Source organism: Labrus bergylta, chromosome 13 (assembly GCF_963930695.1).
Source record: "Labrus bergylta chromosome 13, fLabBer1.1, whole genome shotgun sequence".
Classification (NCBI taxonomy): Eukaryota; Metazoa; Chordata; class Actinopteri; order Labriformes; family Labridae; genus Labrus; species Labrus bergylta.
This window is the reverse complement of record NC_089207.1, coordinates 8,332,953-8,342,952: the sequence shown is the minus strand read 5'-3', so window position 1 is coordinate 8,342,952 and position 10,000 is coordinate 8,332,953. Positions and strand designations below refer to the sequence as shown.

Sequence of the window (10,000 nt, the reverse complement as noted above, 5' to 3'; positions counted from 1 at the left end):
ATTGATTGATAAGTAAGCATCACTTGTTTGCAGGTTTTTTTTAAATTCAATCTTAATAGTAATCATTTATAATAATTCCTGATTTGGTGTAAATGTTTATTATTGATGTGAAAACATTTATAATGATGGTGAATATTTCCAGTTGAATCAAATGTATAATATGGCTACCAGAGTGTTGTGGGGAAGTAAAGAGTAACCTAAGTACAAGTAATTAAAATATGTTAATGCAGTAGTCCTTACGTAAGTAGGCTACATGTACTTTTTGAATGTAAAACTGAACTTTGAAAACAGCCTCCAGAGAGCGTAATATGTATTAATACTCACTGAAAACATTGATGAAAATTGCAACAACAAAAAAAAAAGAGAGGACAGACTGCCAAATAAAATCATGTTTCATTTTCCACTGGCCTGTTTCTCTCAGTCCTTTCTCCACTAGTGAGGCAACAGCGCCCTCTTCTGGCTAAAGGAGGTATTAAAAGCTTACAGCACCTGGTATTCCCAGGCGGTCTCCCATCCAAGTACTAACCAGGCCCGACCCTGCTTAGCTTCCGAGATCGGACGAGATCGGGCGTGTTCAGGGTGGTATGGCCTTAAGCGAATGAACAGGTTGTTAAAGGGTTATTTATACATACTTAGGTTTAAAGTAACACCTCGCCAAAATTAGAGCAAGTGACTATGACCTAGTTGATTTTATTACTTTTCTACTCAAACGTGTGGGCCTATGGATAGACTTACACTTAATCTTACTAGATTCAGCAATACTTTGACGCTGGGAGTTAACTAAAGACTTGCAGCTTGTTTTTAAGACTTGTTTCACGACTTGCGGGCAAACTGAACGTTCAAACGTCTGATAAACACATTGAACAAACCGATTCCGTGAAGATTAACTTCCCTCTTTCAAAACTGGCCTGGTTAGTACTTGGATGGGAGACCGCCTGGGAATCCCAGGTGCTGTAAGCTTTTAATACCTGCTTCAGCCAGCAGGGGGCGCTGTAACCTCCTGCTATGCACTGCAGTTCTTTTTTTATTTGTCTATCATTGCTTCTACTTTCCTACAAAGTAGCTTACACTGAATTTTGATTGGGGATCATCTATAGCATATATAGGGACTGATTGTAATAATTATGAATTTTCATATAATTATTAAGTGTTCCTTTGTGATTCCTAATGGAGGATTGTTTTTTTTAATGATTAGTTACAATGGAGAATGTGAGGGGATCAAATATGTATGCCCCACAGGGTTATGATTTCTACATGAAACATTGCAATGGCTGATTTATTCATTTGTCATTCAAGATTACCTCAAAACAAGTAAGTGGTGATAAAAACATAATTTCGAGTTGTCCCTTATATCTTAATCAATCACTGCTTAGGCTACTATAATAATCCTAAATCTTGTGTGCCTTAATGCAACATTTAAACTTATTTCTGCTGTTCACTGTTCACAAGTTTGCAGTATTGAAAACCTTAATAAATCCACAGTAAAAGTGACGATGCAAAATGGTCAACTTCTGAAAAATCGTCAATTGATTCTGAAAAAATATTGATTGATAAGTAAGCATCACTTGTTTGCAGGTTTTTTTTAAATTCAATCTTAATAGTAATCATTTATAATAATTCCTGATTTGGTGTAAATGTTTATTATTGATGTGAAAACATTTATAATGATGGTGAATATTTCCAGTTGAATCAAATGTATAATATGGCTACCAGAGTGTTGTGGGGAAGTAAAGAGTAACCTAAGTACAAGTAATTAAAATATGTTAATGCAGTAGTCCTTACGTAAGTAGGCTACATGTACTTTTTGAATGTAAAACTGAACTTTGAAAACAGCCTCCAGAGAGCGTAATATGTATTAATACTCACTGAAAACATTGATGAAAATTGCAACAAAAAAAAAGAGGACAGACTGCCAAATAAAATCATGTTTCATTTTCCACTGGCCTGTTTCTCTCAGTCCTTTCTCCACTAGTGAGGCAACAGCGCCCTCTTCTGGCTAAAGGAGGTATTAAAAGCTTACAGCACCTGGTATTCCCAGGCGGTCTCCCATCCAAGTACTAACCAGGCCCGACCCTGCTTAGCTTCCGAGATCGGACGAGATCGGGCGTGTTCAGGGTGGTATGGCCGTAAGCGAATGAACAGGTTGTTAAAGGGTTATTTATACATACTTAGGTTTAAAGTAACACCTCGCCAAAATTAGAGCAAGTGACTATGACCTAGTTGATTTTATTACTTTTCTACTCAAACGTGTGGGCCTATGGATAGACTTACACTTAATCTTACTAGATTCAGCAATACTTTGACGCTGGGAGTTAACTAAAGACTTGCAGCTTGTTTTTAAGACTTGTTTCACGACTTGCGGGCAAACTGAACGTTCAAACGTCTGATAAACACATTGAACAAACCGATTCCGTGAAGATTAACTTCCCTCTTTCAAAACTGGCCTGGTTAGTACTTGGATGGGAGACCGCCTGGGAATCCCAGGTGCTGTAAGCTTTTAATACCTGCTTCAGCCAGCAGGGGGCGCTGTAACCTCCTGCTATGCACTGCAGTTCTTTTTTTATTTGTCTATCATTGCTTCTACTTTCCTACAAAGTAGCTTACACTGAATTTTGATTGGGGATCATCTATAGCATATATAGGGACTGATTGTAATAATTATGAATTTTCATATAATTAGTAAGTGTTCCTTTGTGATTCCTAATGGAGGATTGTTTTTTTTAATGATTAGTTACAATGGAGAATGTGAGGGGATCAAATATGTATGCCCCACAGGGTTATGATTTCTACATGAAACATTGCAATGGCTGATTTATTCATTTGTCATTCAAGATTACCTCAAAACAAGTAAGTGGTGATAAAAACATAATTTCGAGTTGTCCCTTATATCTTAATCAATCACTGCTTAGGCTACTATAATAATCCTAAATCTTGTGTGCCTTAATGCAACATTTAAACTTATTTCTGCTGTTCACTGTTCACAAGTTTGCAGTATTGAAAACCTTAATAAATCCACAGTAAAAGTGACGATGCAAAATGGTCAACTTCTGAAAAATCGTCAATTGATTCTGAAAAAATATTGATTGATAAGTAAGCATCACTTGTTTGCAGGTTTTTTTTAAATTCAATCTTAATAGTAATCATTTATAATAATTCCTGATTTGGTGTAAATGTTTATTATTGATGTGAAAACATTTATAATGATGGTGAATATTTCCAGTTGAATCAAATGTATAATATGGCTACCAGAGTGTTGTGGGGAAGTAAAGAGTAACCTAAGTACAAGTAATTAAAATATGTTAATGCAGTAGTCCTTACGTAAGTAGGCTACATGTACTTTTTGAATGTAAAACTGAACTTTGAAAACAGCCTCCAGAGAGCGTAATATGTATTAATACTCACTGAAAACATTGATGAAAATTGCAACAACAAAAAAAAAAGAGAGGACAGACTGCCAAATAAAATCATGTTTCATTTTCCACTGGCCTGTTTCTCTCAGTCCTTTCTCCACTAGTGAGGCAACAGCGCCCTCTTCTGGCTAAAGGAGGTATTAAAAGCTTACAGCACCTGGTATTCCCAGGCGGTCTCCCATCCAAGTACTAACCAGGCCCGACCCTGCTTAGCTTCCGAGATCGGACGAGATCGGGCGTGTTCAGGGTGGTATGGCCTTAAGCGAATGAACAGGTTGTTAAAGGGTTATTTATACATACTTAGGTTTAAAGTAACACCTCGCCAAAATTAGAGCAAGTGACTATGACCTAGTTGATTTTATTACTTTTCTACTCAAACGTGTGGGCCTATGGATAGACTTACACTTAATCTTACTAGATTCAGCAATACTTTGACGCTGGGAGTTAACTAAAGACTTGCAGCTTGTTTTTAAGACTTGTTTCACGACTTGCGGGCAAACTGAACGTTCAAACGTCTGATAAACACATTGAACAAACCGATTCCGTGAAGATTAACTTCCCTCTTTCAAAACTGGCCTGGTTAGTACTTGGATGGGAGACCGCCTGGGAATCCCAGGTGCTGTAAGCTTTTAATACCTGCTTCAGCCAGCAGGGGGCGCTGTAACCTCCTGCTATGCACTGCAGTTCTTTTTTTATTTGTCTATCATTGCTTCTACTTTCCTACAAAGTAGCTTACACTGAATTTTGATTGGGGATCATCTATAGCATATATAGGGACTGATTGTAATAATTATGAATTTTCATATAATTAGTAAGTGTTCCTTTGTGATTCCTAATGGAGGATTGTTTTTTTTAATGATTAGTTACAATGGAGAATGTGAGGGGATCAAATATGTATGCCCCACAGGGTTATGATTTCTACATGAAACATTGCAATGGCTGATTTATTCATTTGTCATTCAAGATTACCTCAAAACAAGTAAGTGGTGATAAAAACATAATTTCGAGTTGTCCCTTATATCTTAATCAATCACTGCTTAGGCTACTATAATAATCCTAAATCTTGTGTGCCTTAATGCAACATTTAAACTTATTTCTGCTGTTCACTGTTCACAAGTTTGCAGTATTGAAAACCTTAATAAATCCACAGTAAAAGTGACGATGCAAAATGGTCAACTTCTGAAAAATCGTCAATTGATTCTGAAAAAATATTGATTGATAAGTAAGCATCACTTGTTTGCAGGTTTTTTTTAAATTCAATCTTAATAGTAATCATTTATAATAATTCCTGATTTGGTGTAAATGTTTATTATTGATGTGAAAACATTTATAATGATGGTGAATATTTCCAGTTGAATCAAATGTATAATATGGCTACCAGAGTGTTGTGGGGAAGTAAAGAGTAACCTAAGTACAAGTAATTAAAATATGTTAATGCAGTAGTCCTTACGTAAGTAGGCTACATGTACTTTTTGAATGTAAAACTGAACTTTGAAAACAGCCTCCAGAGAGCGTAATATGTATTAATACTCACTGAAAACATTGATGAAAATTGCAACAACAAAAAAAAAAGAGAGGACAGACTGCCAAATAAAATCATGTTTCATTTTCCACTGGCCTGTTTCTCTCAGTCCTTTCTCCACTAGTGAGGCAACAGCGCCCTCTTCTGGCTAAAGGAGGTATTAAAAGCTTACAGCACCTGGTATTCCCAGGCGGTCTCCCATCCAAGTACTAACCAGGCCCGACCCTGCTTAGCTTCCGAGATCGGACGAGATCGGGCGTGTTCAGGGTGGTATGGCCTTAAGCGAATGAACAGGTTGTTAAAGGGTTATTTATACATACTTAGGTTTAAAGTAACACCTCGCCAAAATTAGAGCAAGTGACTATGACCTAGTTGATTTTATTACTTTTCTACTCAAACGTGTGGGCCTATGGATAGACTTACACTTAATCTTACTAGATTCAGCAATACTTTGACGCTGGGAGTTAACTAAAGACTTGCAGCTTGTTTTTAAGACTTGTTTCACGACTTGCGGGCAAACTGAACGTTCAAACGTCTGATAAACACATTGAACAAACCGATTCCGTGAAGATTAACTTCCCTCTTTCAAAACTGGCCTGGTTAGTACTTGGATGGGAGACCGCCTGGGAATCCCAGGTGCTGTAAGCTTTTAATACCTGCTTCAGCCAGCAGGGGGCGCTGTAACCTCCTGCTATGCACTGCAGTTCTTTTTTTATTTGTCTATCATTGCTTCTACTTTCCTACAAAGTAGCTTACACTGAATTTTGATTGGGGATCATCTATAGCATATATAGGGACTGATTGTAATAATTATGAATTTTCATATAATTAGTAAGTGTTCCTTTGTGATTCCTAATGGAGGATTGTTTTTTTTAATGATTAGTTACAATGGAGAATGTGAGGGGATCAAATATGTATGCCCCACAGGGTTATGATTTCTACATGAAACATTGCAATGGCTGATTTATTCATTTGTCATTCAAGATTACCTCAAAACAAGTAAGTGGTGATAAAAACATAATTTCGAGTTGTCCCTTATATCTTAATCAATCACTGCTTAGGCTACTATAATAATCCTAAATCTTGTGTGCCTTAATGCAACATTTAAACTTATTTCTGCTGTTCACTGTTCACAAGTTTGCAGTATTGAAAACCTTAATAAATCCACAGTAAAAGTGACGATGCAAAATGGTCAACTTCTGAAAAATCGTCAATTGATTCTGAAAAAATATTGATTGATAAGTAAGCATCACTTGTTTGCAGGTTTTTTTTAAATTCAATCTTAATAGTAATCATTTATAATAATTCCTGATTTGGTGTAAATGTTTATTATTGATGTGAAAACATTTATAATGATGGTGAATATTTCCAGTTGAATCAAATGTATAATATGGCTACCAGAGTGTTGTGGGGAAGTAAAGAGTAACCTAAGTACAAGTAATTAAAATATGTTAATGCAGTAGTCCTTACGTAAGTAGGCTACATGTACTTTTTGAATGTAAAACTGAACTTTGAAAACAGCCTCCAGAGAGCGTAATATGTATTAATACTCACTGAAAACATTGATGAAAATTGCAACAAAAAAAAAGAGGACAGACTGCCAAATAAAATCATGTTTCATTTTCCACTGGCCTGTTTCTCTCAGTCCTTTCTCCACTAGTGAGGCAACAGCGCCCTCTTCTGGCTAAAGGAGGTATTAAAAGCTTACAGCACCTGGTATTCCCAGGCGGTCTCCCATCCAAGTACTAACCAGGCCCGACCCTGCTTAGCTTCCGAGATCGGACGAGATCGGGCGTGTTCAGGGTGGTATGGCCGTAAGCGAATGAACAGGTTGTTAAAGGGTTATTTATACATACTTAGGTTTAAAGTAACACCTCGCCAAAATTAGAGCAAGTGACTATGACCTAGTTGATTTTATTACTTTTCTACTCAAACGTGTGGGCCTATGGATAGACTTACACTTAATCTTACTAGATTCAGCAATACTTTGACGCTGGGAGTTAACTAAAGACTTGCAGCTTGTTTTTAAGACTTGTTTCACGACTTGCGGGCAAACTGAACGTTCAAACGTCTGATAAACACATTGAACAAACCGATTCCGTGAAGATTAACTTCCCTCTTTCAAAACTGGCCTGGTTAGTACTTGGATGGGAGACCGCCTGGGAATCCCAGGTGCTGTAAGCTTTTAATACCTGCTTCAGCCAGCAGGGGGCGCTGTAACCTCCTGCTATGCACTGCAGTTCTTTTTTTATTTGTCTATCATTGCTTCTACTTTCCTACAAAGTAGCTTACACTGAATTTTGATTGGGGATCATCTATAGCATATATAGGGACTGATTGTAATAATTATGAATTTTCATATAATTAGTAAGTGTTCCTTTGTGATTCCTAATGGAGGATTGTTTTTTTTAATGATTAGTTACAATGGAGAATGTGAGGGGATCAAATATGTATGCCCCACAGGGTTATGATTTCTACATGAAACATTGCAATGGCTGATTTATTCATTTGTCATTCAAGATTACCTCAAAACAAGTAAGTGGTGATAAAAACATAATTTCGAGTTGTCCCTTATATCTTAATCAATCACTGCTTAGGCTACTATAATAATCCTAAATCTTGTGTGCCTTAATGCAACATTTAAACTTATTTCTGCTGTTCACTGTTCACAAGTTTGCAGTATTGAAAACCTTAATAAATCCACAGTAAAAGTGACGATGCAAAATGGTCAACTTCTGAAAAATCGTCAATTGATTCTGAAAAAATATTGATTGATAAGTAAGCATCACTTGTTTGCAGGTTTTTTTTAAATTCAATCTTAATAGTAATCATTTATAATAATTCCTGATTTGGTGTAAATGTTTATTATTGATGTGAAAACATTTATAATGATGGTGAATATTTCCAGTTGAATCAAATGTATAATATGGCTACCAGAGTGTTGTGGGGAAGTAAAGAGTAACCTAAGTACAAGTAATTAAAATATGTTAATGCAGTAGTCCTTACGTAAGTAGGCTACATGTACTTTTTGAATGTAAAACTGAACTTTGAAAACAGCCTCCAGAGAGCGTAATATGTATTAATACTCACTGAAAACATTGATGAAAATTGCAACAAAAAAAAAGAGGACAGACTGCCAAATAAAATCATGTTTCATTTTCCACTGGCCTGTTTCTCTCAGTCCTTTCTCCACTAGTGAGGCAACAGCGCCCTCTTCTGGCTAAAGGAGGTATTAAAAGCTTACAGCACCTGGTATTCCCAGGCGGTCTCCCATCCAAGTACTAACCAGGCCCGACCCTGCTTAGCTTCCGAGATCGGACGAGATCGGGCGTGTTCAGGGTGGTATGGCCGTAAGCGAATGAACAGGTTGTTAAAGGGTTATTTATACATACTTAGGTTTAAAGTAACACCTCGCCAAAATTAGAGCAAGTGACTATGACCTAGTTGATTTTATTACTTTTCTACTCAAACGTGTGGGCCTATGGATAGACTTACACTTAATCTTACTAGATTCAGCAATACTTTGACGCTGGGAGTTAACTAAAGACTTGCAGCTTGTTTTTAAGACTTGTTTCACGACTTGCGGGCAAACTGAACGTTCAAACGTCTGATAAACACATTGAACAAACCGATTCCGTGAAGATTAACTTCCCTCTTTCAAAACTGGCCTGGTTAGTACTTGGATGGGAGACCGCCTGGGAATCCCAGGTGCTGTAAGCTTTTAATACCTGCTTCAGCCAGCAGGGGGCGCTGTAACCTCCTGCTATGCACTGCAGTTCTTTTTTTATTTGTCTATCATTGCTTCTACTTTCCTACAAAGTAGCTTACACTGAATTTTGATTGGGGATCATCTATAGCATATATAGGGACTGATTGTAATAATTATGAATTTTCATATAATTAGTAAGTGTTCCTTTGTGATTCCTAATGGAGGATTGTTTTTTTTAATGATTAGTTACAATGGAGAATGTGAGGGGATCAAATATGTATGCCCCACAGGGTTATGATTTCTACATGAAACATTGCAATGGCTGATTTATTCATTTGTCATTCAAGATTACCTCAAAACAAGTAAGTGGTGATAAAAACATAATTTCGAGTTGTCCCTTATATCTTAATCAATCACTGCTTAGGCTACTATAATAATCCTAAATCTTGTGTGCCTTAATGCAACATTTAAACTTATTTCTGCTGTTCACTGTTCACAAGTTTGCAGTATTGAAAACCTTAATAAATCCACAGTAAAAGTGACGATGCAAAATGGTCAACTTCTGAAAAATCGTCAATTGATTCTGAAAAAATATTGATTGATAAGTAAGCATCACTTGTTTGCAGGTTTTTTTTAAATTCAATCTTAATAGTAATCATTTATAATAATTCCTGATTTGGTGTAAATGTTTATTATTGATGTGAAAACATTTATAATGATGGTGAATATTTCCAGTTGAATCAAATGTATAATATGGCTACCAGAGTGTTGTGGGGAAGTAAAGAGTAACCTAAGTACAAGTAATTAAAATATGTTAATGCAGTAGTCCTTACGTAAGTAGGCTACATGTACTTTTTGAATGTAAAACTGAACTTTGAAAACAGCCTCCAGAGAGCGTAATATGTATTAATACTCACTGAAAACATTGATGAAAATTGCAACAACAAAAAAAAAAGAGAGGACAGACTGCCAAATAAAATCATGTTTCATTTTCCACTGGCCTGTTTCTCTCAGTCCTTTCTCCACTAGTGAGGCAACAGCGCCCTCTTCTGGCTAAAGGAGGTATTAAAAGCTTACAGCACCTGGTATTCCCAGGCGGTCTCCCATCCAAGTACTAACCAGGCCCGACCCTGCTTAGCTTCCGAGATCGGACGAGATCGGGCGTGTTCAGGGTGGTATGGCCTTAAGCGAATGAACAGGTTGTTAAAGGGTTATTTATACATACTTAGGTTTAAAGTAACACCTCGCCAAAATTAGAGCAAGTGACTATGACCTAGTTGATTTTATTACTTTTCTACTCAAACGTGTGGGCCTATGGATAGACTTACACTTAATCTTACTAGATTCAGCAATACTTTG

The 10,000-nt window shown here is 36.7% G+C and overlaps 7 non-coding genes across 7 annotated transcripts; all 7 read right to left on the bottom strand.

Annotated features, from left to right (window-relative positions):
* Positions 1-477: 477 nt before the first annotated feature.
* Positions 478-596, bottom strand: LOC136181711 (5S ribosomal RNA). The gene has a single exon (XR_010668058.1). It is a non-coding gene; the product is annotated as a 5S ribosomal RNA (ribosomal RNA).
* A 1,417-nt stretch (positions 597-2,013) lies between these two features.
* LOC136182277 (5S ribosomal RNA) lies at positions 2,014-2,132 on the bottom strand. The gene has a single exon (XR_010668595.1). It is a non-coding gene; the product is annotated as a 5S ribosomal RNA (ribosomal RNA).
* A 1,423-nt stretch (positions 2,133-3,555) lies between these two features.
* LOC136181710 (5S ribosomal RNA) lies at positions 3,556-3,674 on the bottom strand. Its single transcript, XR_010668057.1, has one exon. It is a non-coding gene; the product is annotated as a 5S ribosomal RNA (ribosomal RNA).
* A 1,423-nt stretch (positions 3,675-5,097) lies between these two features.
* LOC136181709 (5S ribosomal RNA) lies at positions 5,098-5,216 on the bottom strand. Its single transcript, XR_010668056.1, has one exon. It is a non-coding gene; the product is annotated as a 5S ribosomal RNA (ribosomal RNA).
* Positions 5,217-6,633: 1,417 nt separating this feature from the next.
* On the bottom strand, positions 6,634-6,752 carry LOC136182276 (5S ribosomal RNA). The gene has a single exon (XR_010668594.1). It is a non-coding gene; the product is annotated as a 5S ribosomal RNA (ribosomal RNA).
* Positions 6,753-8,169: 1,417 nt separating this feature from the next.
* Positions 8,170-8,288, bottom strand: LOC136182275 (5S ribosomal RNA). Its single transcript, XR_010668593.1, has one exon. It is a non-coding gene; the product is annotated as a 5S ribosomal RNA (ribosomal RNA).
* Positions 8,289-9,711: 1,423 nt separating this feature from the next.
* LOC136181708 (5S ribosomal RNA) lies at positions 9,712-9,830 on the bottom strand. Its single transcript, XR_010668055.1, has one exon. It is a non-coding gene; the product is annotated as a 5S ribosomal RNA (ribosomal RNA).
* Positions 9,831-10,000: the final 170 nt, after the last annotated feature.